This window comes from Euprymna scolopes, chromosome 46 (assembly GCF_053919585.1).
Source record: "Euprymna scolopes isolate OS-2025 chromosome 46, ASM5391958v1, whole genome shotgun sequence".
NCBI classification, from domain to species: domain Eukaryota; kingdom Metazoa; phylum Mollusca; class Cephalopoda; order Sepiida; family Sepiolidae; genus Euprymna; species Euprymna scolopes.
The window spans coordinates 145,947,576-145,975,500 of record NC_136527.1 but is presented as its reverse complement, the minus strand read 5'-3'; the positions used below and the strand labels follow the sequence as shown (position 1 = coordinate 145,975,500).

Genomic DNA, 27,925 nt, shown 5'->3' with positions numbered 1-27,925 from the left:
CAATATAATATAAAATAAAAAACATAATATAAATTAAAAACATAATATAAAAAAAACATAATATAAAAATGATATCAAACAAAAATAAAAAGAATGGCACTTTTTTAATATGAAAAATTACAATTTAAGAAAACAACTACCGATATTTTTATGGTATCTTCTGTTTATTAAATAGTTAGGTCAAAGTACGGAATCGTTAATTTTAATCTTTTTGGTAAATATGAAATATTACAAATATTTTTTCTGTTTATTAAATTGTTAAGTCAAAGTACGAAGTAGTTAACAACGTACGGCTTTTGTCCATGCATAGAAACATAAGAAAGCAAAAACATATATTAGTCATCCACCAAATGCTGCAGAAATTGGGTAAAACTTGTCGAAAGTTCTCTATTTTTGGATTGTTTTAAAAAATGGTGTTACATGATAATAATAACACCAACATCTAGTTGTTAACATTGTTACATGATAAGGGCTGTCCCCTTTTCATGTAAGTATAAAAATAGAGAGATTAGTTAAAATGAAAATAAAATGAGAGAAAGCAGAAATCGAACCCTGGACATAAGTTTTAAAGAACAATAGGTTTAAATGGAATGTCCAGTAAATTGTTAATTCGGATGAAATAAATAATAAATAAACTATTCAATTGTTAAAAGAATGTGGATAATAAAATATTGGTTAAATAAATTAGATATGTAGGTTGAATTCTTTTGTGAAAACAACAAAAGAAAAAGTAGGTTATTGGGAAATTATAATGTCGGAAACGTGCAAAGTCGCGCATGTTGGTGACACATGAATTTTGCTCACGTGGCCGGACATGCATGGATGTCTCAATATAGGAAGTGAGAGTTAGTTAGTTAGTTAGTTAGTCAGTGAGAAACTCAGAGAGGGTCTGGGAATTCGAACGTCTAGGAAGCGAGACGATCACTTTGAAACTAAAATGTGAAGCTTTGAATTCTTGATGATGAAAACCCCGGCCGTTCATGTGAAGAAATAAACCCATCATGTGTTTTGATAAAACGTCGTCTTGTGTTTGTGATTCTATCAAAAAGGTAAAGTGAAAATTGTATTATATCTAATAAGACTCTTTCTAAGCATCACTTGTAATAAGACTCTTACTTTTCTCACTAAGACTCGTATCTTTACTAATAAGAACTCACGTAACATACGCGCACAAAGTGGTACCTTCTTCTAATAATAATAATGATAATAACATTAGTACGTAACAATGGGATAGAAATTTAAATTTCGTTCTGTTTTTGGTAAATGTTTATTTTTAACTGTAACACAATGACGACCATTCTAGTTTGTGTGTATAGGGGTTAGCGAGGCCAATGAAAACAAATCTGGCATTTTACAGCTGTTGGAAATTTACCGTTTGCAACCCCTGAACTTTGGGACTATTTTGATCCATTTCGCTGCTTTCGTTAATGCTTTTTGTACATGATACGCTCACGTGTGTAATAAAATGACTTGTCACATTGAGGAATCTTTAGCAGACATTTCAAATAAGACAGTTTTCAAAAGAATGTTAAATGTTTTGTGTTGTTATGTAGTTTAATGTTTTTTAATCTATAGAAGTTTTTTGTGTTGTTACATAGTTTTAATGCTTTTTAATTGATCGAAGTTTTTTGATGTTACACAGTTTTAATGCTTTTTAATCGATTGAAGTTTTTTTTGTGTTGTTATGTATAAAACTTTTACATGTTTCAACAGGTGCTTCTGCAGTTTAATTTCCTGTTATTCCTAAGTAATGCACCGACATTAAATAAGCAGAAGAACTGTTCAATATTACACTTCTGTTTACATTAGGGGCGGGGTAGCTGATGTAACTACATTAAGGGAATATTATTATTATTATTATTAATTATAATATTATTATTATTATTATTATTATTATTATTATTATTATTATGTTATGGTAATAGTCTTCCAAAAATGCCTGAACAAGTGTTGATGGGACAGAAAACTGTTTCTATCAAATTAAGGTTGATGAGTCAGACAGAATAACTCTGCGAAAATGAAAATTATCCAGTATCCGTCCATCACTGTAACCTACTCAATATTAAGGGAAAGTCGATTTATCAAGTGAATTCATGTAATCCACACTCTTTAGTATTTATTTTATTTTTTTTTTGAAATCACATATTGTTCAGCTGTTAACTATTTATTTTTATAATATTTTTGAAATCGCATATCGTTCAGCTGTTAACTATTTTTATAATCTTTTTGAAATCACATATTGTTCAGCTGTTAACTATTTATTTTAATAATCTTTTTGAAATCACATATTGTTCAGCTGTTAACTATTTATTTTAATAATCTTTTTGAAATCACATATTGTTCAGCTGTTAACTATTTATTTTAATAATCTTTTTGAAATCACATATTGTTCAGCTGTTAACTATTTATTTTAATAATCTTTTTGAAATCACATATTGTTCAGCTGTTAACTATTTATTTTTATAATCTTTTTGAAATCACATATTGTTCAGCTGTTAACTAATTCTATTTATAATCTTTTTGAAATCACATATTGTTCAGCTGTTAACTATTTATTTTAATAATCTTTTTGAAATCACATATTGTTCAGCTGTTAACTATTTATTTTAATAATCTTTTTGAAATCACATATTGTTCAGCTGTTAACTATTTATTTTAATAATCTTTTTGAAATCACATATTGTTCAGCTGTTAACTATTTATTTTAATAATCTTTTTGAAATCACATATTGTTCAGCTGTTAACTATTTATTTTAATAATCTTTTTGAAATCACATATTGTTCAGCTGTTAACTATTTATTTTTATAATCTTTTTGAAATCACATATTGTTCAGCTGTTAACTATTTATTTTTATAATCTTTTTGAAATCACATATTGTTCAGCTGTTAACTATTTATTTTAATAATCTTTTTGAAATCACATATTGTTCAGCTGTTAACTATTTATTTTAATAATCTTTTTGAAATCACATATTGTTCAGCTGTTAACTATTTATTTTTATAATCTTTTTGAAATCACATATTGTTCAGCTGTTAACTATTTATTTTTATAATCTTTTTGAAATCACATATTGTTCAGCTGTTAACTATTTATTTTTATAATCTTTTTGAAATCACATATTGTTCAGCTGTTAACTATTTATTTTTATAATCTTTTTGAAATCACATATTGTTCAGCTGTTAACTAATTCTATTTATAATCTTTTTGAAATCACATATTGTTCAGCTGTTAACTATTTATTTTTATAATCTTTTTGAAATCACATATTGTTCAGCTGTTAACTATTTATTTTAATAATCTTTTTGAAATCACATATTGTTCAGCTGTTAACTAATTCTATTTATAATCTTTTTGAAATCACATATTGTTCAGCTGTTAACTATTTATTTTTATAATCTTTTTGAAATCACATATTGTTCAGCTGTGAACTAATTCTATTTATAATCTTTTTGAAATCACATATTGTTCAGCTGTTAACTATTTTTATAATTTTTTTGAAATCACAGATTGTTCAGCTGTTAATATGTTGTTCATCTACTCTTCTTCAGCATTTCTTTGTTCACCTACCTCGTTATAATACTCTACTATATTGCAATTGTTTTCTTAACTATTACCTTACTAAGTTAAATAAGTATTGACTGCCGTTGTGTTGATCATCTTTACTTAATTGAATACGTATTATATCAAGTGACTTCATACTTTGTAGTAACTTCCACAAAAACAAATTGATTCTTTGGGTTACAAATAATTTAACGTTAAGCTTAATTGGGGAAAATTTACTAATAAAATTAGTTTGCAATCATAGAAATGACAAATTTAAAGATCAAACATTCAAGACACTAAGTTCAAAGCCTGAGAATAAAAATATGTTTACGTTTATATAAACAATATGAACACATGAATAAAATTCAATTCTTTAAATAATAGAAACGAAATCATTAAAATTCTAGTAATCTAAATGCCTGGGGTTACAAACAATTTAATGTTACGCTTAATTGAAGCAAATCAATATGTCTATTGGAAATTTATTTGAAATAATAAGTTAGATAAATTAGGAAATGTATGAGAAATAGAAAAATGTAGTTGCCAAAAGCATAGAAAATGCCAATCTTATTGTATTGGCATGAAATTATTGGCTAAAATTTAAATAATACGGTAAGGTTAAAGGTTTATTTGTTTATAGAAATTTAAATATTTTCTGCTACTAATATTTAAAGATAAAACATTAAACGCTAATAAGTTAAAGGCCTTTGATGCAAATAATGTTTACGTTCAAATGAATTAATAGTGAACGGATATTTTATAAGTTTTTTTTTTTACAAAATATATCACAATGCCACTCGCATGTAAGGGGCTTCTATTTGGAAGAAAAACAACAAGAGTATTTTATATAATGATATAATGTTCGACTAAATACGTGAAAATAAAACGTGTCTTATATGACTTATCTGTTTATAGTAATTGAAATAGTCTTACTAAAACGCATGAGATTAAAAAAATATTTTTATGTTCATATTTAAAGATAAAACATTTAAGATGTTTTTTACTCTTTTTTCATCCCCAAAAAGGCGTATTAGCACCTGGATGTAAGGGATTACAATTTTCAACTATTATTAACAGGGACGTAGCAAGCAAGTATTATAGATGTGTTCACCTCTAATTCATCTGAATATACCAGTTTTTGTAATTGCAGAATTGAACTTGACTTGAAAGTGGTGACTACCATGTAAAAAACAAAATTACAAATAATTTTGATTATTTTCTTATTATATTGTAACATCAAAACCCGATCATATTTCAAGTAAAGTTCAATTCTGCAATTACAAAAACTAGTATATTCAGATGAATTAGATGTGAACACATCTATAATACAAATCTTAAATTGAATTGAGAAATTGACAAAAAATAAAATAAAAATGTATAGAATTTCACTGCAACTTTTTTAATCAAATGAGATTCATTGTAGTTTCTTCAATTATTGTCATTTTGGATTTTTTTATGAATTTCTTGTAATTCACATTCATTATTACATGAATATATGTTTTTACTGGATACATAAATTACATTAACATTCATTGTATTTTGTAGTATTGTAGGTATAAGTAAAATGTGTCATTTTTTACATTTAAGCAAAATCTGTATCGATTGGCTCTATGTCAAATAAAAAATATTTGCTTATTTTTAAACGTGTCTTCTATGATTTTTATAATAAAGTAATGTTGCGATTGTAAGTTTAATTCAATAATATTGAAAACAAACAGAATGTGTGAATGCAAATATAAAAATATTGACTTTCATTATTTTTTACAGATGTTCCTGATTGAAGCCAATTTTAATGGAGTATCATTTTCTTTAAACATTATCCTATAATACTTTATTTGGGAAAGTATATTTACATTTGTTGAAGGATTTATTATATTGATGGATTTTTGTTAAACACGGGTTAAAACAATAGTAAAGGTAATATATTTTTGGAAGAATACAGCGACACCTGTAGGAAGATATATACTATTGACAACAATTATTGAAGAAATTTTGTGAAATCATAACACATCTTAAAGGTAAAATCATTTTTTGTGAAATGCGTGTTTAATGTTCAAATTGCAGAAAAGTGACTTTTAAAAAATGGTAGAAAAGTAACTCTTTATAAACTGATATTTGCAAAGATATCTTGGTGGGAATATATATTCATGTGAAGTGTGTACATAGAATTTTTTAAAATACAATTTGCAAAAATATCTTGATTGGAATATATATTCATGTGAAATGTGTACATATAATTGTTTTAAATGCGTTTGAGTAAAGCATAAATACCAAGACTGGAGTAACGCTTGTTCTGAAACATCATGTTTAGTGAGAAATATGAGCACTCACATTGGGGAAAAGACTACTAGTAGCAACTTATAAAGACTTTTGAGAACTCACACTAGAGAAAATATGCATTGTTGTGTGTGGATATTCATTTTTTTCAAAAACCAGATGTTAGGGTAAGGGTTATTTAGTGAGCCATATGAGAACTCATACTGCGAAAAAACATTCTTGTTATGTGTGCGGATATTTCTTTCTTCAAATATCAAGCTTACAAATTAATATGAGAACTCACACTGGGAAAAGCCGTCTTGTGATGTGTGTAGAAAAATCAAGCTTGCAAATTCATATGAGTGCGCACACTGGGGAAGAACTTGAATGCCTACTAGACACTATCCTCCAATGTCTAAGGTCTCTCTGTACAGGGTTTTGACAAAACAACCTGGCATGAGGATACTTTTTCCATAGAAGTAAACCCTGACCAAATATTCAAAATCACATAGTATTTGCTGCCCAAATAAGATCTCCTCACTATGGCTAACCCACATTAGATTTTACAAGGAATGGTGCACCTTCTCCAAGTGATATTACCTCAAGTAATAGCACGAAGCTGGATACTTCACCAGACTTGATAAATTCTTGTCCTGGATTCCAGTAAGACCAAGAGACCAAAATGAAAGATATACTACAACGTATGAAAATGGTTAATTGGGGAGAGGAAAATTGTTCTCAATTTCTTTACTAACTCAGTGTTTGAAAGATAAAGAAGTTAAATGGAACATTCGAATATCTATGTATCTCATATAGACTTCAAGTGTTAGCCCCAGGTTGTGGGCCCCTTGATTTCTGAGAACTTCGACTGAAGTAAAATAAAACAAAGAGGGAAAAGCCACATACTTGTGAAGTGTGCAGATATTCTTATTCTAACAAAATCAGGCTTTGTTAGACATATGAGAACTCACACTTGAATGCCTATTAGACATTGTCCTCGATTGTCTAATGGCTCTCTGTACCAAAGTACCTCAAGTAATAGTACAAAGCTGGATACTCCACCAGACTAGATAAATTCCTGCCCTGGAATCCAGTAAGACGAAGAGACCAAAATGATAGATATACTACAACATATAAAAATGGTTAATTGGGAAGAGGAAAATTATGTTCTAAATTTCTTTACTTACTCTGTGTTTTAGAGATAAAAGAACTTAAATGGAACATTCGAATATCTATGTTTGTCATATAGAGTTCAAGTGTTAGCCTTAGGCTGTGGGCCCCTTGATTTCTGAGAACTTTGACTCAAGTAAAATAAAACAAAAAGAGAAAAGTCATATTCTTGTGATGTGTGTGCATATTCTTTTTCTAAAAAATCAAGCTTACAAATTCATATAACAACTCACAGTGGGGAAAAGCCACATTATTGTGAAGTGTGTGGATATTTTTGTTCTCAAAAATCGAAGTTCATTAGACATGGGAACTAACACTAGGGAAAAGCCACATACTTGTGAATTTTGTAGATATTCGTGCTCTAAAAAATCAACCTTAATAATTCATACGAGAACTCACACTGGGGAAAAGCCACATTCTTGTGAAGTGTGTGGGTATGCTTCTTCCCGAAAATCAGCGTTAGTAACACATATGAAAACTCACACTGGGGAAAAATCACATTCTTGTCAAGTGTGTGAATATTCCTGCTCTGAAAAATCAAACTTAGTGAGACATATGAGAACTCACACTGGAGAAAAACCACATTCTTGTGAAGTGTGTGGATATTCTTGTTCTCATAAATCAACGTTAGTGACCCATATGAGAACTCACACTGGGGAAAAGCCACATACTTGTGAAGTTTGTGGATATTCTTTTTCTCATAAATCAACGTTAATGACACATATGAGAACTCACACTGGGGAAAAGCCACATATTTGTAAAGTGTGTGGATATTCCTGCTCTATAAAATCAGTCTTAGTTATACATATGAGAAATCACACTGGGGAAAAGCCATATTCTTGTGAAGTTTGTGGATATTCCTGCATTGTAAAATCCAAGTTAGTGAGACATAGGAGAATTCACACTGGAGAAAAACCACATTCTTGTGAAATTTGTGGATATTCTTGTTCTCATAAATCAACGTTAGTGATACATATGAGAACTCACACTGGGGAAAAGCCATATACTTGTGAAGTGTGCGGATATTCGTTTTCTTATAAATCAACGTTAGTGACACATGTGAGAACTCACACTGGAGAAAATCCACATACTTGTGAAGTTGTGGATATTCCTGCTCTAAAAAATCAGTCTTAGTTATACATATGAGAAATCACACTGGGGAAAAGCCATATTCTTGTGAAGTTTGTGAATATTCCTTTTCTCAAAAATCAACCTTAATAATTCATATGAGAACTCATATCGGGAAAAAGCCATATTCTTGCGAAGTGTGTGAATATTCCTGCTCTGAAAAATCAAACTAAGTGAGACATATAAGAACTCACACTTAGGAAAAGCCACATTCTTGTGAAGTGTGTGGATGTTCTTGTTCTAAAAAATCAAACTTACAAATTCATATTTGTACGACGTTTCAATTATACCAGTCATCATAGGAGCAACTGGGCTTATGAAAAAAAAACTTTAAAAAGTACATAGCAAGCATACCCGGTGAACCAAGTGCAAGTGAAATACAAACGATTGCACTGAAAGGGACGGCTAGAATCCTGAAAAGATCTCTTGGTTGGACTCACTAAAATAGGGGTAAATGTCAGACATCTGATTGGATGTCCCATCCCCTAGAAGAAAAAGTTTAAGAAAAATGAAAAGTTTGTGGATATGCTTCCGCTCAAAAATCAAAGTTAGTGAGACATATGAGAACACACACTGGGGAAAAGCCACATTCTAGTTAAGTGTGTTGATATTCTTTTTCCCAAATCCCACTTACAAATCCATAGGAGAACATACTTGTAAAGAATGTGGATATGATTGTTCTAAAAAAATCAACGTTAGTGACGCATATGAGGGCTCACACTGGGGAAAGACAACATTCTTATGAAGTGTGTTTATATTCCTGCTCTCAAAAATCAAACTCCCAAATGCATACTAGAACTCACACAACTGGCAATAAGTCACATTGTGAAGTGTGTTGATATTGTTTTCACAAAACACCGTCAATGAGACATGTGAAAACTCATACTGAGAACTAGAACGCGTCAAGTCATCCTTGAGTGTCTAAGGTATCTGTACAGTTGATTGTAAAAACAACCTGGCATGACGATACTTTCTTTAGAAGTAAGTCCTGATCAAGTATTCAAAATCACATTTTGCAGCCCAAATATATCTCACTATGGCTAACCTACATAAACTTTCAGGGGAATACTGAACCACTTAATCTTTCCTTATATGGAAGACAAATAAGAATTGCATAAATGCTTTCAAATAATAGAAAACTTTAAAATATGTGTTATCAAAATTAAGTTTTTTTTAAATTAAAGCATTAATAAAATTTGCGTAAGCATATCCGAATTTCGATAAAAATGTTAGGATTAACTGCCATATTTTTTCTGGAAAGCATGAAACAATTTTTAAGCATAATTGAATTTCGACTAAACTGTCCAGATTAAACGTCATATTATTTATAACTACGGTGATAATCTTTTTCCATGATAAACTTTAATGATAATCTTTTTGCATGATCAACTTTATTGATAATCTTATTCCATGATCAACTTTATTGATAATCTTTTTGCATGATCAACTTTATTGATAATCTTTTTTCATGATCAACTTTATTGATAATCTTTTTGCATGATCAACTTTATTGATAATCTTTTTTCATGATCAACTTTATTGATAATCTTTTTCCATGATCAACTTTAGTGATAATCTTTTTCCATGATCAACTTTATTGGTAATCTTTTTCCATGATCAACTTTAGTGATAATCTTTTTCCATGATCAACTTTATTGATAATCTTTTTCCATGATCAACTTTATTGATAATCTTTTTCCATGATCAACTTTAGTGATAATCTTTTTCCATGATCAACTTTATTGATAATCTTATTCCATGATCAACTTTATTGATAATCTTTTTGCATGATCAACTTTATTGATAATCTTATTCCATGATCAACTTTATTGATAATCTTTTTGCATGATCAACTTTATTGATAATCTTTTTCCATGATCAACTTTAGTGATAATCTTTTTCCATGATCAACTTTATTGATAATCTTTTTCCATGATCAACTTTAGTGATAATCTTTTTTCATGATCAACTTTAGTGATAATCTTTTTCCATGATCAACTTTATTGATAATCTTTTTCCATGATCAACTTTAGTGATAATCTTTTTTCATGATCAACTTTATTGATAATCTTTTTTCATGATCAACTTTATTGATAATCTTTTTCCATGATCAACTTTAGTGATAATCTTTTTCCATGATCAACTTTATTGGTAATCTTTTTCCATGATCAACTTTAGTGATAATCTTTTTCCATGATCAACTTTATTGATAATCTTTTTCCATGATCAACTTTATTGATAATCTTTTTCCATGATCAACTTTAGTGATAATCTTTTTCCATGATCAACTTTATTGATAATCTTATTCCATGATCAACTTTATTGATAATCTTTTTGCATGATCAACTTTATTGATAATCTTATTCCATGATCAACTTTATTGATAATCTTTTTGCATGATCAACTTTATTGATAATCTTTTTCCATGATCAACTTTAGTGATAATCTTTTTCCATGATCAACTTTATTGATAATCTTTTTCCATGATCAACTTTATTGATAATCTTTTTCCATGATCAACTTTAGTGATAATCTTTTTTCATGATCAACTTTAGTGATAATCTTTTTCCATGATCAACTTTATTGATAATCTTTTTCCATGATCAACTTTAGTGATAATCTTTTTCCATGATCAACTTTATTGATAATCTTTTTCCATGATCAACTTTATTGATAATCTTTTTCCATGATCAACTTTATTGATAATCTTTTTCCATGATCAACTTTATTGATAATCTTTTTCCATGATCAACTTTATTGATAATCTTTTTCCATGATCAACTTTAGTGATAATCTTTTTCCATGATCAACTTTATTGATAATCTTTTTCCATGATAAACTTTAGTGATAATCTTTTTTCATGATCAACTTTATTGATAATCTTTTTCCATGATCAACTTTATTGATAATCTTTTTCCATGATCAACTTTATTGATAATCTTTTTCCATGATCAACTTTATTGATAATCTTTTTCCATGATCAACTTTATTGATAATTTTGTTCCATGATCAACTTTATTGATAATCTTTTTCCATGATCAACTGTATTGATAATCTTGTTCCCTGGTCAAATTTAGTGATAATCTTTTTCCATGATCAACTTTATTGATAATCTTGTTCCATGATCAACTTTATTGATAATCTTTTTCCATGATCAACTTTATTGATAATCTTGTTCCATGATCAACTTTATTGATAATCTTTTTCCATGATCAACTGTATTGATAATCTTGTTCCCTGGTCAAATTTAGTGATAATCTTTTTCCATGATCAACTTTATTGATAATCTTTTTCCATTATCAACGTTATTGATAATCTTGTTCCATGAGCAACTTTATTGATAATCTTTTTCCATGATCAACTTTATTGATAATCTTTTACCATGATCAACTTTTATTGATAATCTTGTTCCATGATAAACTTTATTGATAATCTTTTTCCATGATCAACTATAGTGAAAATCTTGTTCCATGATCAACTGTATTAATAATCTTGTTCCATGATCAACTTTATTGATAATCTTTTTCCATGATCAACTTTAGTGATAATCTTTTTTCATGATCAACTTTAGTGATAATCAACTGTATTGATAATTTTGTTACATGATAAACTTTATTGATAATCTTTTTCCATGATCAACTTTAGTGATAATCTTTTTCCATGATCAACTTCATTGATAATCTTTTTCCATGATCAACTTTATTGATAATCTTTTTCCATGATCAACTTTATTGATAATCTTTTTCCATGATCAACTTTAGTGATAATCTTTTTCCATGATCAACTTCATTGATAATCTTTTTCCATGATCAACTTTATTGATAATCTTTTTCCATGATCAACTTTATTGATAATCTTTTTCCATGATCAACTTTATTGATAATCTTTTTCCATGATCAACTTTAGTGATAATCTTTTTCCATGATCAACTTTTATTGATAATCTTGTTCCATGATCAACTTTATTGATAATCTTTTTCCATGATCAACTTTATTGATAATCTTTTTCCATGATCAACTTTATTGATAATCTTGTTCCATGATCAACTTTATTGATAATCTTTTTCCATGATCAACTTTTATTGATAATCTTGTTCCCTGGTCAAATTTAGTGATAATCTTTTTCCATGATCAACTTTATTGATAATCTTTTTCCATTATCAACGTTATTGATAATCTTGTTCCATGAGCAACTTTATTGATAATCTTTTTCCATGATCAACTTTATTGATAATCTTTTACCATGATCAACTTTTATTGATAATCTTTTTCCATGATAAACTTTATTGATAATCTTTTTCCATGATCAACTATAGTGAAAATCTTGTTCCATGATCAACTGTATTAATAATCTTGTTCCATGATCAACTATAGTGAAAATCTTTTTCCATGATCAACTGTATTGATAATCTTTTTCCATGATCAACTGTATTGATAATCTTGTTACATGATCAAATTTAGTGATAATATTTTTCCATGATCAACTTTATTGATAATCTTGTTCCATAATCAACTTTAGTGATAATCTTGTTCCATGATCAACTTTATTGATAATCTTTTTTCATGATCAACTTTAGTGATAATCAACTGTATTGATAATTTTGTTACATGATAAACTTTATTGATAATCTTTTTCCATGATCAACTTTAGTGATAATCTTTTTCCATGATCAACTTCATTGATAATCTTTTTCCATGATCAACTTTATTGATAATCTTTTTCCATGATCAACTTTATTGATAATCTTTTTCCATGATCAACTTTAGTGATAATCTTTTTCCATGATCAACTTCATTGATAATCTTTTTCCATGATCAACTTTATTGATAATCTTTTTCCATGATCAACTTTATTGATAATCTTTTTCCATGATCAACTTTATTGATAATCTTTTTCCATGATCAACTTTAGTGATAATCTTTTTCCATGATCAACTTTTATTGATAATCTTGTTCCATGATCAACTTTATTGATAATCTTTTTCCATGATCAACTTTATTGATAATCTTTTTCCATGATCAACTTTATTGATAATCTTGTTCCATGATCAACTTTATTGATAATCTTTTTCCATGATCAACTTTTATTGATAATCTTGTTCCCTGGTCAAATTTAGTGATAATCTTTTTCCATGATCAACTTTATTGATAATCTTTTTCCATTATCAACGTTATTGATAATCTTGTTCCATGAGCAACTTTATTGATAATCTTTTTCCATGATCAACTTTATTGATAATCTTTTACCATGATCAACTTTTATTGATAATCTTTTTCCATGATAAACTTTATTGATAATCTTTTTCCATGATCAACTATAGTGAAAATCTTGTTCCATGATCAACTGTATTAATAATCTTGTTCCATGATCAACTATAGTGAAAATCTTTTTCCATGATCAACTGTATTGATAATCTTTTTCCATGATCAACTGTATTGATAATCTTGTTACATGATCAAATTTAGTGATAATATTTTTCCATGATCAACTTTATTGATAATCTTGTTCCATAATCAACTTTAGTGATAATCTTGTTCCATGATCAACTTTATTGATAATCTTTTTTCATGATCAACTTTAGTGATAATCTTGTTCCATGATCAACTGTATTGATAATCTTGTTACATGATCAACTTTAGTGATAATCTTGTTCCATGATCAACTGTATTGATAATCTTGTTCCATAATCAACTTTAGTGATAATCTTGTTACATGATCAACTGTATTGATAATCTTGTTACATGATCAACTTTAGTGATAATCTTCTCCCGTTAACCATGCAGGTACTCAGTAGCGAATATGAGGATAGCCAAAATCAAATTTAGTTAAACTTATAAGAAATCACACAAACGACTTCACTATTAGGATATCTGTCAAAAAAGTCGTGTTAGGCCTCCCACCGCAATCAACTATATTCAGAAACAGTGAATAGTCCAACAATAAACGTTAGTTCTTCCACACTAATATCAATAATTTAACAACTGACATTAACTTCAGAAGTGCAGGAGCAGATTATGAAAATTTGGCCATCGAGGAAGAACTTTGCCTCGCAATTGAGGAAGTAGAGTTGATGAAGATGGAGGAAATACCTCAACTGTCAAAAATTAAAACATCAAAAGCTATCAAGGCAATAATGTAAACACCAATATCACCCTTACAAGACGTGTTTATTTGCAACATATCTATCACGAAGCTAAACCGGATTATATATGCTACATGACTCTACATTTTCTGAAAGACACTTCTTCAATTTAAAAGTTAATGTGTGTTTACAGCAAAAAACTTTACAATACATTGAACCAGAAACTTTAAAAGATATTGAACCTGTATAGAAAGAAGTTGTCTCCGATCAAACAATGCTTTGCAGCCTTTACTCTGTTTGTAAAATGTCTTGAAGTCGCAGGTCACCAAATGTAACCCTTGACCCTGTCTAAACTGCAATGATCATGATCGTCCTTCTCCCGGAAGCTCTGTACAAGATTTTTCCACGTTGCAGGTCTCGTTTGTGATTTCTGAGGCTGGCGTCTGCTAAAAATTAATTAGATTTTCATGCTTTAGCCAAAAAAATAAAAACGCAGTTAGTTTCTAGTCTACTAAGAGGTAATCCACACAATTTACAGGTACAATAAATATGTATAAATATGTTCAGTTCGATTACACCAGAAAACAGTCCGGAATCTTATTCCTCATTCTCTACGGTGGACAGAAAAGGGTGTGGCTTCTCTCTTGGGTTTGTGTTCTTGTCTCATTATTCGGCTCCAATCTGATATCTCTCTGGTCCGGGCGTTTGCTTATATATTGAGAAAAACGGTTAGTTGGGGTAAACTGTTAGACCAATCATCGATCAACACGTTATTCCGGGAAAGTCCCGATTCCTTGCATGGTCGGAAAACCTGGATTTACAGCTCAATCTCATTCCCACACTCCCAGGGGTTACCGTTGACCCCCTCTGACCTTACACTAAAAAACAGACATCATTGAGCTGGGTTTTGCCAAGCCAAGAACGATATTATATTTCGTTCTTGGCTTCCAAATGACATCTCTTGTCATTTTTCTCAAACAATGAAATCATATTTTTACAAAAACACAATAAAGTCATCCTTTCAGCTAGGGTAACCGTCGCTGCCCAGGTTCTTAATAATGCTTACCAGACAATACCAGCATAATTACCCGGCCTTACTCAGTGTTTAAGGGATCCCAATCTCCCCCAATTGGGAGCTGTATCGCTCCCTGAGGCGGTCACGCCACAGTGTGTCAGTATAGAAAAATATCGTCAACAGGATCAGTTTTAAGCAACATGCAAATATAACGGAGATTGGAAATTTAGCAGCAAAACATGAAAATCAAAAAATCAAAATCCGATAAGAAACTTTCATTAAAGAATACAACGTTATTCTGTAGACATTTGATACAGGAAACAATCACTTTGGAAACGCCACCACAGACATAATAGCTGGGAGATTTCTGGAGCCTCTGAGTGAGAATGAGGGGCATTGCAACCAAGGGGCCAAGTGGGTCCTGGATATACCTCAAAGAAATGAAAGTAAGAAATGCCAGAGCAAAAGATAACGTCTGGAATGATTAAATGAAAGTTGGATCGATTCCAGAATGAGAAAAAGATGAGGATAGACAATTATTCAATTTTTGGCTCATATGTTAACTGCTTCACCAGACTGTTGAGGGGTGGAGGAGACACATGGAAGCATATAAAAAGGTGATAACATTTCCATATTTCAATCGAAAGAGACACAGCACTGTAATAAATGTAGACCAATTTGCTGTCTACAACCTGCATTCTTTTTACTGACCTAGTTGCAGATAACATCTATGGACACGTCTCTTCTGTGCTATACTTGGAAAAAAGAATAAGAAGGATTTAAGATGATGTGCTTAGGCAGCAAGAACCAGTTGATGATTAAATAGACCTCAAAGACTGTAACAAAAGATTGAGCATGTCTTGGATTGATTATCAAAATTCATATGATAGTATGGCTGACATGTGGATACTACGATGTGTTGATTTATATAAAATCCATCCCATAATAAAAGAAAACCATGACTGAACATATAAAGATGTAGCAAACGACCTTGACATTATGCACAAGTAATAGAAGAATAATAATCGCTGACGTGAAGAGCCATAGACGAAGAATAATAAAAAAAAAGATCTGCTAAGTAAACAGCTTTATGAAAGTTTGTGTTCCTGCAATCTAAGCCAGAGCCGCCAAGAAGACCCACACAAAATATCAACGCCATGCTTTTTGTGAATGAACTTAAGCTGTGTGTACATACAGATTGTACTTACATTTTCTAACGATAATTTTTTCGGGAAAAATATGACAAGTGCTACATAAGAACTGGGGAGAATCCAAACGAGAAAGCATACAGCTTGACGACTGGAAAAACAGGAAGAGTACACATACATAAGGATAAAATGACTCCAACATATTTGCAAAATGAGAAAATGGCAGAGAATATATACGCGATGTATGAAATATTTGCAAAATGAGAAAATGGCAGAGAATATATAAGCCATGTATGAAATATTTGCAAAATGAGAAAATGGCAGAGAATATATAGCCATGTATGAAATATTTGCAAAATGAGAAAATGGCAGAGAATATATACGCCATGTATAAAATATTTGCAAAATGAGAAAATGGCAGAGAATATATAGCCATGTATGAAATATTTGCAAAATGAGAAATGGCAGAGAATATATACGCCATGTATGAAATATTTGCAAAATGAGAAATGGCAGAGAATATATACGCCATGTATGAAATATTTGCAAAATGAGAAAATGGCAGAGAATATATACGCCATGTATGAAATATTTGCAAAATGAGAAAATGGCAGAGAATATATACGCCATGTATGAAATATTTGCAAAATGAGAAAATGGCAGAGAATATATTCGCCATGTATGAAATATTTGCAAAACAGCTTACAAATAAAAACAATGCAATTGCCATTAAACAGCTTGCCATGCCAGTAATAACATAAGCTTTGGCATTGTTCATTGGCCACAAAAGCTTAGACACTAAAACAAGAAAAATGCTGACATATATTGGAACTCACAGAGTAATCTACAGAAACCAATGTCTATCGAGGCTGTATCCATACAGCAGACGGTATGAGTCTCTCAGAGTTTGACGACCAATACCGAATTGTTGTCATAGGTTAATACCTCATGAGCTTGAGATGGTAGATGAAAATCAAGAGGTAAAAAAAGTAGAAGCATCACAAAACTGGTCAAACATTTGTGATAAAACTGTTTTACAAATGTGAAGAACAATACTGGATTCACTGCACCAATATGGTATTATCGCTTTCGTGGGGAGAGTTCTTTCGTTGAGAAACGTTCTGAGAATGCAACCAGCTCCCCGGGGTAATAAACGATATCCACAGATAAGCACATGGAAACATCAACAAAAACGGGTCGAGATGTCAGTGGCTATTATATTTGGTTATGTCGTGGACTATTTTTAAGAGTCAATCTTTCGTCTAAAGGCAACAATTATAACACTATCAGCTGGTCACTGGCGTGCAACCGGCGTTACGTGTTACACTAAATTTCTTAGAAATGGTCCCGTGAAGATGGGTCAGTCATTAGGGTTTGTGTATTGAGAAGAAAATCATACCTGAGACGTTGGATGTGGGTGTGTGGCTTCCCCATTCTCTCAAGATGACCTCTTCACCCTGTGGGGAATTCTGGTTGAAATCTCCTTTCTTCATCCTCTCGACCAATTCCTTGTTTAATGGAGACATTTATGGCAGACACAAGAAAACACACAACACGATACAATCGTAATATTGGAGAAATACAATTAACTATTTATTCTACAAAAATGTATACAATATATACACTGTAATATATTGGACAGGATTATCTCCCTTGCACTTCAATGAACTACGGATTATATCCCTTGCACTTCAATGAACTACCACTAGAGGGCGCGACAGTCTTGAAATCTGTTCTTTTTGTAACCGGGAGACGATCTTTCCCTACGAGACGTACCGTCTGCCGATCCATCTATAATGTTATTTTGTCTTGTGCATTTTTATTCATTATGCATTGTTAAGACAATTTACACTTAATAATCTTCAAAATTAAACTAACTAACCTAACTAATGATGAGAGGTGGATGGGATCTCTCTCGTTTATGGAGAGATAGAAATATGCGTGCTTAACCCATGCCTGGATATACCTCAAAGAAACGAAAGTAAGAAATGCCAGAGCAAAAGATAACGTCTGAAATGATTAAATGAAAGTTGGGTCGATTCCAGAATGAGAAAAAGATGAGGATAGACAATTATTCAATTTTTGGCTCATATGTTAACTGCTTCATCAGACTATTGAGGGGTGGAAGAGACACATGGAAACATATTAAAAGGTGATAACATTCCCATATTTCAATCGAAAGAGACACAGCACTGTAATAAATGTAGACCAATTTGCTGTCTACAACCTGCATTCTATTTAGTGGCCTAGTTGCAGATAACATCTATGGACACGTCTCTTCTGTGCTATACTTGGAAAAAAGAATAAGAAGGATTTAAGATGATGTGCTTAGGCAGCAAGAACCAGTTGATGATTAAATAGACCTCAAAGACTGTAACAAAAGATTGAGCATGTCTTGGATTGATTATCAAAATTCATATGATAGTATGGCTGACACGTGGATACTACGATGTGTTGATTTATATAAAGTATCGAGAAGAAAATCATACCTGAGATGTTGGATGTGGGTGTGTGGCTTCCCCATTCTCTCCAGATGACCTCTTCACCCTGGGGGAATTCTGGTTGAAATCTCCTTTCTTCGTCCTCTCGACCAATTCCTTGTTTAATGGAGACATTTATGGCAGACACAAGAAAACACACAACACGACACAATCGTAATATTGGAGAAATACAATGAACTATTCTACAAAAAGGTATACAATATATACACAAAGACAATTTACACTTAATAATCTTCAAAATTAAACTAACTAACCTAACTAATGATGAGAGGGGGATGGGATCCCTCTCGTTTATGGAGAGATACAAAATATGCGTGCTTAAGCCATGCCGTCTGGATGAAAAAGAGCTCGATAAAGGAAAGGGAATTCTGGAGTAGCATTACTGTGTATCTCTGCGCTTATGGCCAAATCACCACCCGGTCATACTGAAGAGTGTGTTAACAACCCTGGCATTGAGATAAAGTGACACACCCCTCCCTATGCAATCTGAAATTTATGAGTATTCATAAATTTCAGAAGTCCATAAAAAAATCTTCAACAATTTTAAAAGTCTCTCTCGTCCTCAAAACTTTAAAATCGTAAAGGAATGGGAGAGAGAGAGAGAGAGAGTTGTTTTTTTAAATGATTGATAGCTAAATGCGAATTGAAACATTTCAACCACAAAATCTAAAAACATTGATGTTTCATATTATTTAATCCAAATTTTTGCCAATAACATTTTTTCTTTTTTTTTTAAATAGAATAAAAAGAATAAAAAACATCTGTTTATACTGAAAAGAAAACTATCAAATCAAAAAGTCTTATGTTTCAGCGTTAATTGTTACCTAACCGGGAAAAGGACATATATCAAACTAGAATCAACTGTTTATGAAATAAAGTGTTGAAACAGACTTCTATTTTTCAAATCTTAACTGAAAGAGTCAGTAATAGTTCACAAAGTTCTAACATTTGCAAAGTCAAAAACAATTAACAAAAGTCCTATATTTTTTCACACCTGAAATAAAGATCAGATTAAAAATGTTAGGTTTTCTGTTTTTTTTTGGGGGGGGGGGTTTAATTTATTTTTCGAGCATCGTGTTTGAAATATCTTTTTTTCTCTTCTGAATTTATTTTTCGAGCTTCGTGTTTGAAGCATTTTTCTTTTTTTTTTAATGTAATAAAAACATGCATAGACACACATATACACGCATATATATATGGAGAGAGAAAGAGTGTGTGTGAGAGAGAGAGAGAGATCCGTTTTGGTGGTTTTACTACCGACATAATGTTCTCGTCTAATGTTGAGGCTTTAATCCTTCTAGTGAGGGGAAGTGTTGTACCTCTATAAGGCCACCATTCGCCCATGTATGGAGTATTGCTGTCACATTTTGGCTGGTGCATCTGCTACTAGTCTCTCGTTCCTAGACAAGGTTCAAAAGAGAGTTGCCAATATGATAGGCTCTGAACTGGCATCTAAGCTTCAGCCTCTGTCCCATCGAGAAAAGCTAGAATCAAATGTTTATGAAATAAAATGTTGAAACAGACTTCTATTTTTTCAAATCTTAACTGAAAGAGTCAGTAATATTTCACAACGTTCTAACATTTGCAAAGTGAAAAACAATTAATAAAAGTCCTATATTTTTCAAATCTGAAAAAAAAGATCAGATTAAAAATGTTAAGTATTCTGTTTTTTTTTTGTTTTTAATTTATTTTTCGAGCATCGTGTTTGAAGCATTTTTTTCTTTTTCTTTAATGTAATAAAAACATGCATAGACACACATATAAACGCATGGAGAGGGAGAGAGATAGTGTGTGAGAGAGAGAGAAAGATATAAACATATATTTCTAATAATGTTCTCGTCTAATGTTGAGGCTTTAATCCTTCTAGTGAGGGGAAGTGTTGCTCGAGAATTTTTTTGTGTTGATTTTGAGATAATTTTCCTTATTCATTTCACCTGTTCAATGCTGCTCGTTTGTTTAATATGTTAGCAATTTGGTATGCCTTTGTAACGAATATTTTGTGGCCTATTTGTTTGGGGATATTTGTTTGGGGCTATTTGCTGTGGGCTATTTGTTTTGGGTTATTTTGGGGGTTTATTTGTTTGGGCCTATTTGCTTGGGACTATTTGTTTTGGGGTAATTTGTTTGGGGTCATTTGTTTGGGGCTATTTGCTATTGGATATTTGTTTGGGTCTATTTGTTTGGGCTCATTTGTTTGGGGCTATTTGCTATTGGATATTTGTTTGGGTCTATTTGTTTGGGCTCATTTGTTTGGGCTCATTTGTTTGGGCTCATTTGTTTGGGGCTATTTGCTATTGGATATTTGTTTGGGCCTATTTGCTTGAGGCTATTTGTTTGGGGTCATTTGTTTGGGGTCATTTGTTCGGGGTCATTTTTTGGGGGCTATTTGCTATTAGATATTTGTTTGGGCCTATTTGCTTGAGGCTATTTGTTTGGGGTCATTTGTTTGGGGCTATTTGCTATTGGATATTTGTTTGGGGCTATTTGTTTGGGTTTATTTATTTGGAGCTATTTTTTTGTGTTGCATGAATATCCCCTTTAGTCGTATTGGAATATTCCCATTATGCTTTTGTTGCACAACTTGTTCCTTTTAATGTTTATTTTGGCCGTAATTTAAGTGCAGGGAAAATCATAGTTTACCTGATTAGCGTGGGTGTCGTGTCTCTTTGCTTAATGAAAAAAAGCTAAAATTGCGATGTCGCTTTTGTATTTGATGATCGCATGAGAGTTACATGAATTCTATAAAAATTAGTTTTCACAAATTAGTTTATTCAAGGTGCATACAAGAAGATATAAAAGGAACGACCAGCGAGTTGAAACACTGCATGTTATGCGAATGGACGAATCAAGATTATTATACGTATATATAATTATCCACATATATACATACATGTATATAATGAGACGTATACATAGTCATACGCATACATACATACATACATACATACATACACATACATACATACATACATACATACATACATAATGAAACATAAAAGAACGCCAATATAAAATACTAGCAGTACCCGTTAACCAGCATTGCCGGTGGAAGCATGACAGATCCGGAACAGAATCGTTAAAGGACTACCCTCGGAAGCAAATTCAACTACGGTTGTTGTTATGACCACTGCCCGGGAAAATAGTGGTCGCTATGGCCATGGCCCTAATTAAATAATCTGGCACTCACTGTCGGACACTATTTCCAAGTGGCACCTATTGGAAGCAACTGTTTTTGATTATCTGCACTGTTGGTTACTGACGATTAGTTTTGGTTACACAAGGTACAAACACGTTTGTTTTGTTGGTAAGTTTTGGTTTGGGGCGATAACCTGCAGGTACTTGCTGATCGTATAGAATGGATTTAATAACTCTTTAAATTAAACAAAAACAGGGGTACATAACTGCCTTCTACCGATGGAAGTATATTTCAAATTGGCCATTGTGTTTCTCCTCGTTATGGCGAACGCATATGTTTCCGAAAAGTAGTCCTAAATAATAAAATACTCCAAACAAATAAAAGTCTAAAAAAAATGTATAACAAGTAAGTGTTGCCGTAGTAAATAAAATGTAAGTTGAAACGACCTGCATATTATTTTTGGGTTTTAACTTATTTAAAAGTGTTCAATCAGTTCTACAAATATAGTGTCGACATAATAAGTCACATCTATGATGCCTATGTAGTCGGTCAAGAATATAAAAATAACTTTAATTTTCACAAGGAATAAAAAATGCAAAAAAACAAACAAACAAATATAGCATAATTGTAGTTTTGATAATCGCTCCAAAATCGAACATCGAATATTGGTAAACGTAAAAGAATTTTTAGGGCCGTTATTGGGTGGGATGTAGATGCTTTCCGTATTTTTTGCATATTTGCATTTCAAAACTAATGCCATGTTTATATTTTCAGAGTATTCCGTCCGAGCAAGGACAGAGCAATATGTGTTTGATTAAATTTTATGTTAGTACTGTACGTGAAAGGAAACATTTAGCGATGCACGTTTGAATGCCAATAATTCTCAAACCATTCGTTCATAAAATTTTAAGGGTTACAGTATTTAATTTTAATAACATTGAGCAATTTTGAAGACTTCAAAGAGGTTGTATATGTTTTTTTAGCAAAATTTGCATCATGTGTGAATGTTATGTTTATTTTTACTGCTGCAATTATGGTAACATGTTGAATTGTTCCAAATAAGTGTCCCTTATTTTAAAGTTACCAGTACTTAAATTTCAAGACAGCCAAAAATTGGAAGAAAAAAGAGAGTATTTTTACAGCCTAACCCAGCATAGTATACACCCAACCAACCTCCCATGTTAAGAACGGCTTTCAGAATAAAACACCTGCAATCTCTAAAGCCGTTCTTAACATGTGAAGGTTGAGGGTGTTTATTCCGAAAGCCGTTCTTATCACAGGGAGGTCGGGATGTTTATACTAAACAAGGTTTAGTTCTTAGTGTAACCCCTCATGCAAGAAGGTGGTTAAGGACTCCTTTTTATCTAGAAATCTCGGCTCGTTTAGTCTAGTCTTCTCTGAGGTTGTTACATGAAATCTGGTATGCTGAAAGCGAATATCGAAGCAGCAGGCAGGAAGAAGACAAACTCATGTAGTCTATCTACAGAAGCTTAATTTTGCAGAATTATGTACAAATGTTTTTATAAATCTCATTCAGTTTTTGTAAGTTTTTTTTGCAGTCTCAAATCTCAGCCGGTTGGATTAGGAAGGTGGAGGGGTCACCTCTACAGGGAACGGCGGTTCTCTACGATCTGTTCTTCCCGAATTCAACAAGCAATCTGCTTCAACTCAACTCCCAACTCTACTAATTTTCGCACGACAGTCGTATATATAGTAAGGTATATGGATGGGGTGGAAATTCTCCCCAGCCAATGAGATCTCGCTACGAAATCGGAGGTCCCTGGTTTCTGAGTGGGAACAATTCCCACACCTGAAATCTGAATTGCTCATTCTCACGATTTCCAAGGCCAGATGTCAATTCTGACATCCGACCTTGAGTTCATTTAAGGCCAAACAATGTTATACAATGTTATAAGTGAAATTTCCTGTCATCAACTTTTAGCCGTAAAAATATATTTCTCTGGTTTCAAACAATATCTATTTTGACATGGAATAAAATATATATATATTTATTTTCTCTATCTTAAATCCTTGGGTTATCTGGCGTCACCCGGGAATGATAAGCGATCTCAGCATAGTTCTAACGCTCCTCAATGGGGGATTGCATTACATTAGAAAATACGTTATAAACATAAAATACCAAAAAACAAGATTATCTTTATTTGTTAGGCGTTAAACGATGCTGGATTACAATATGCAAAAATACAAAAATGATTTTCTATATAACGATGCATTTCTGAAGAGTGGCACTGAGATATATGCTATGCTATGTATATATGCAAAAATACAAAAATAATTTTCTATACACAATAAAAACGAAAGATATATTTGGTAAATTAATGAAAGAAAAAAACCTAAAAAAGAAAAGATAAATTTTTACATTAGGTATCCACCTCCACAATTTATTTCAAAATGACGACTTTTAGAAATTTTCGACTATGTTTAATAAGTAAATCACATTTACATTTTGCAGAGACAAGACTTTTTCGAGATATAAATATATTATGCACTGTAATTCACTAATCGTCACGTTTGTATGCATGCGTGATAAACAAATCCACTTTTCTGTGACTGACACAGCCCCTACCCCGATTTTTTAAAATTGTATTTGCGAGTGGGTTACTGACAACAAAACGCAGTTAAATTTGGGGCAAATATTTTTGCCTCTCCTAAATAAGATGTTTATTTCGGAAAACATTTTTAACATGCGGAGGTTGGGGTTGTTTATTCAGAAAACCATTCTTAACATGGGGGGGACACATCTATTCAAAAATCCGTTCTTTACATGGGGGGGTTAGAAATGTCTATTCCGAAAGCTGTTATTAACATAGAGAAGTTGGGGATGTTTATTCTGAAAGCCGTTCTTATTATGGGGAGGTTTGAAGTGTTTATTCCGAAAGCCTTTCTTAACATGTAATTACGCAAGGAAGTGAAAAGTCGTAATTGTTTTGTTTTACATGTATGCACAGTACTAATTTTTTGGTTGTGTAAAAAAAGTGGATTTGTTTCTGCTGGGTGGCAGTGTCGGTTAAACAAAATAAGATTTGTTTATCGTGCGCATGTACGAACATGGACGCCAGTGAACTACAGTGCATAATACAGGACTTTATATCTCGAGAATCAATTGTTTTTGCAAAATTTAATTTAAATTTTCTTAGCATAGTCGAAAACCTAGAAAAGTCGTCATTTTAAAGAAAATTGTGCAGATTTTGTATTACATTTTTACCCCAAACAAGACACGGTGCAACTTTGATGTAAGGGGCTACAATCAGGGGCATAAGTTGCAGGGATACTACGTAGGGAACTGAGCAGCAAGATGTCTGTTCACATGACACTTGAACTTTTGCATTTCAATGCAGTTGGGGAAGCAGTATCCCGGAAGGGAATTCCAAAGTCTAGAAATTCTGGAAAAGAAACTATTAGAATAGAAAGCTTTTTTACATCTAGGGGTGAGACTTTGCTGCTTGTCGGGTTTGTCGGGAGTATTTACGTCGAGGAGCTACAAAGTTGCTCTTACATCGTTGTAGAACTTGTCGAAAGCCTCTCCCTCACCCTGTTTCCTCTGACGGAATGCAAATCTCTCAGAGGTTTCGTTGAGAATTTCGACGGAATACTCCTCCAGTGCTTGTAGTATGTCCTCTCCGGGGTGTCAAACTGTATGCCCTGGTATATTTTCATGGCATCATCGCCCAAGCAGTTCTTTAGAAGGGCAACCTGAATTTCTCGTGGTTTATGGTCCAGAGCAGTCAATAACGAGTAGTTGGACCATCGTTTATGAAATATTTTCCAGGAGTCTGCCTTATTCCCAATAAATATCAATCGTTCTGGTGGCCTTATGTGTAAGCCGGGCATATTGTTTGTCAATGAAACGGTATTAGTTGCAGAAGTCATATTCTCTTCGGCGGATATCGCTGTGAGGCAGAAGTGTTTTGTTTTTAAAGTTAATCAATGCAAAAAGGCAGAAAAAAAGAAAGTTTTGGCAGGAATCACCTCCGACAGCAACTCGATATCAATAATAACGATCATAATAACAGATTACAGAGATTAGCAGAGAACACGTGGCAAAATGAATCCATTAATTGGAGGGACCGACCGATAAAAAGAAAACATAGCAGGAGTTAAAACCAAAAGTAATACTGCTTACACGTTCTTTGATGATTTTTCGGTCTCCGTGGATGTTATTAATTCCATAAACACCCTGCCTCAATGTTACATTCACGGGTTAGTATCAGAGTGAAGACGACACCGAAGTTAAAATATAATAGCAGCTTTATTGAGCGGCCATGCTAAAAGAAGTATTTCTCCTCCTTTTTGGGAGAGTTCTATAGAAAGAGGAGAAGGCAACTGAGAGCAGTGGTGGGGGTTTAGCTATACACAACACTATGTAAGCAGCAAAATGTCTGTTCACATTACACTTAAACTTTTGCATTTCAATGCAGTTGGGGAAACAGCATCCCGGAAGTGAATTCCAAAGTCTAGAAATTCTGGAAAAGAAACTATTAGAATAGAAAGCTTTCTTACGTCTAGGGATTTCTACTGTGTAAGAGTAGGAGGACGTTGCTGCTTGTCGGGTTTGTCGGGAGTATTTACGTCGAGGAGCTACAAAGACTTGTACTTCCTTGGAGCATCTACCAGTAAAATACTTATAAAACAGGTAGAGGAATATAACATTTCGTCCATGGGACAGAGGTTGAAATTCAGGACTTATCACGTTGCTGACTCCTTTTTGAACCTTGTTCAAGAGTGAGAGACTAGTAGCAGATTCACGAACTCAAATGTGACAATAATACTCTGTACATGGGTGAATGGTGGCCTTACAAGGATTTAAACCGCAGAAGTACCAGTTAATGTGTTTAATTAGATGTCGGACACTGTTTCCAAGTGGCACCTATTGGAAGCCACTGTTTTTTATTATCTGCACTGTTGGTTACTGGCGATTAGTTTTGGTTTGGGGCGATAACCTGCAGGTACTCGCTGATGATATAGAATGAATTTAATAACTCTTTAAATTGCACAAAAACAGAGGTACAAAACTGCCTTCTACCGATGGAAGTATATTTCAAATTGGCCATTGTTTTTCTCCTCGTTATGGTGAATGCATATGTTTCCGAAAAGTAGTTCTAAATAATAAAATACTCCATACAAATAAAAGTCTAAACAAAATGTATAACAAGAAAGTGTTGCCGTAGTAACTAAAATGTAAGTTGAAACGACCTGCATATTATTTTTACTATTTTATTACTTATTTAAAAGTGTTGAATCAGTTCTAAAAATAGTGTCGACATAATAAGTTATGTTTATTTTTACTGATGCATGTATGGTAACATGTTGAATTGTTCCAAATAAGTGTCCCTTATTTTAAAGTTACCGGTACTTAAATTTCAAGACAGCAAAAAATTTGAAGAAGAAAAAAATAAAGAAAGATGGTATTTTTACGACCTAACCCAGCGTAGTATACACCCAACCAACCTCCCATGTTAAGAACGCCTTTCAGAACAAAGCACCTGCAATCTCTAAAGCCGTTCTTAACATGTGAAAGTTGAGGGTGTTTATTCCGAAAGCCTTTCTTATCACAGGAAGGTCGGGATGTTTATACTAAACAAGGTTTAGTCCTTAGTGTAACCCCTTATGCGAGAAGGTGGTTAAGGACTCCTTTTTATCTAGAAATCTCGGCTCGTTTAGTCTAGTCTTCTCTGAGGTTGTTACATGAAATCTGGTATGCTGAAAGCGAATATTGAAGCAGCAGGCAGGAAGAAAGACAAACTCATGTAGTCTATCTACAGAAGCTTAATTTTGCAGAATTATGTACAAATGTTTTTATAAATCTCATTCAGTTTTTGTAAGTTTTTTTCACAGTCTCAAATCTCTTCCCAGACAGCGACAGACGGTTGGATGAGGAAAGTGGAGGAGTCACCTCTCCAGGGAACGGCGGTTCTCTACGATC

General features: G+C 32.3%; 1 long non-coding RNA gene across 2 annotated transcripts in view; it reads left to right on the top strand.

The window, feature by feature from the left end:
• The window catches only part of LOC145271264 (uncharacterized), a 39,058-nt gene extending 31,923 nt beyond the window's left edge, over positions 1-7,135 (top strand). For both annotated transcript variants that reach the window (XR_013865788.1, XR_013865789.1), the window contains exon 2: positions 5,313-7,135. This is a non-coding gene — a long non-coding RNA (uncharacterized LOC145271264). The remainder of the gene's footprint in view (positions 1-5,312) is intronic.
• Positions 7,136-27,925: the final 20,790 nt, after the last annotated feature.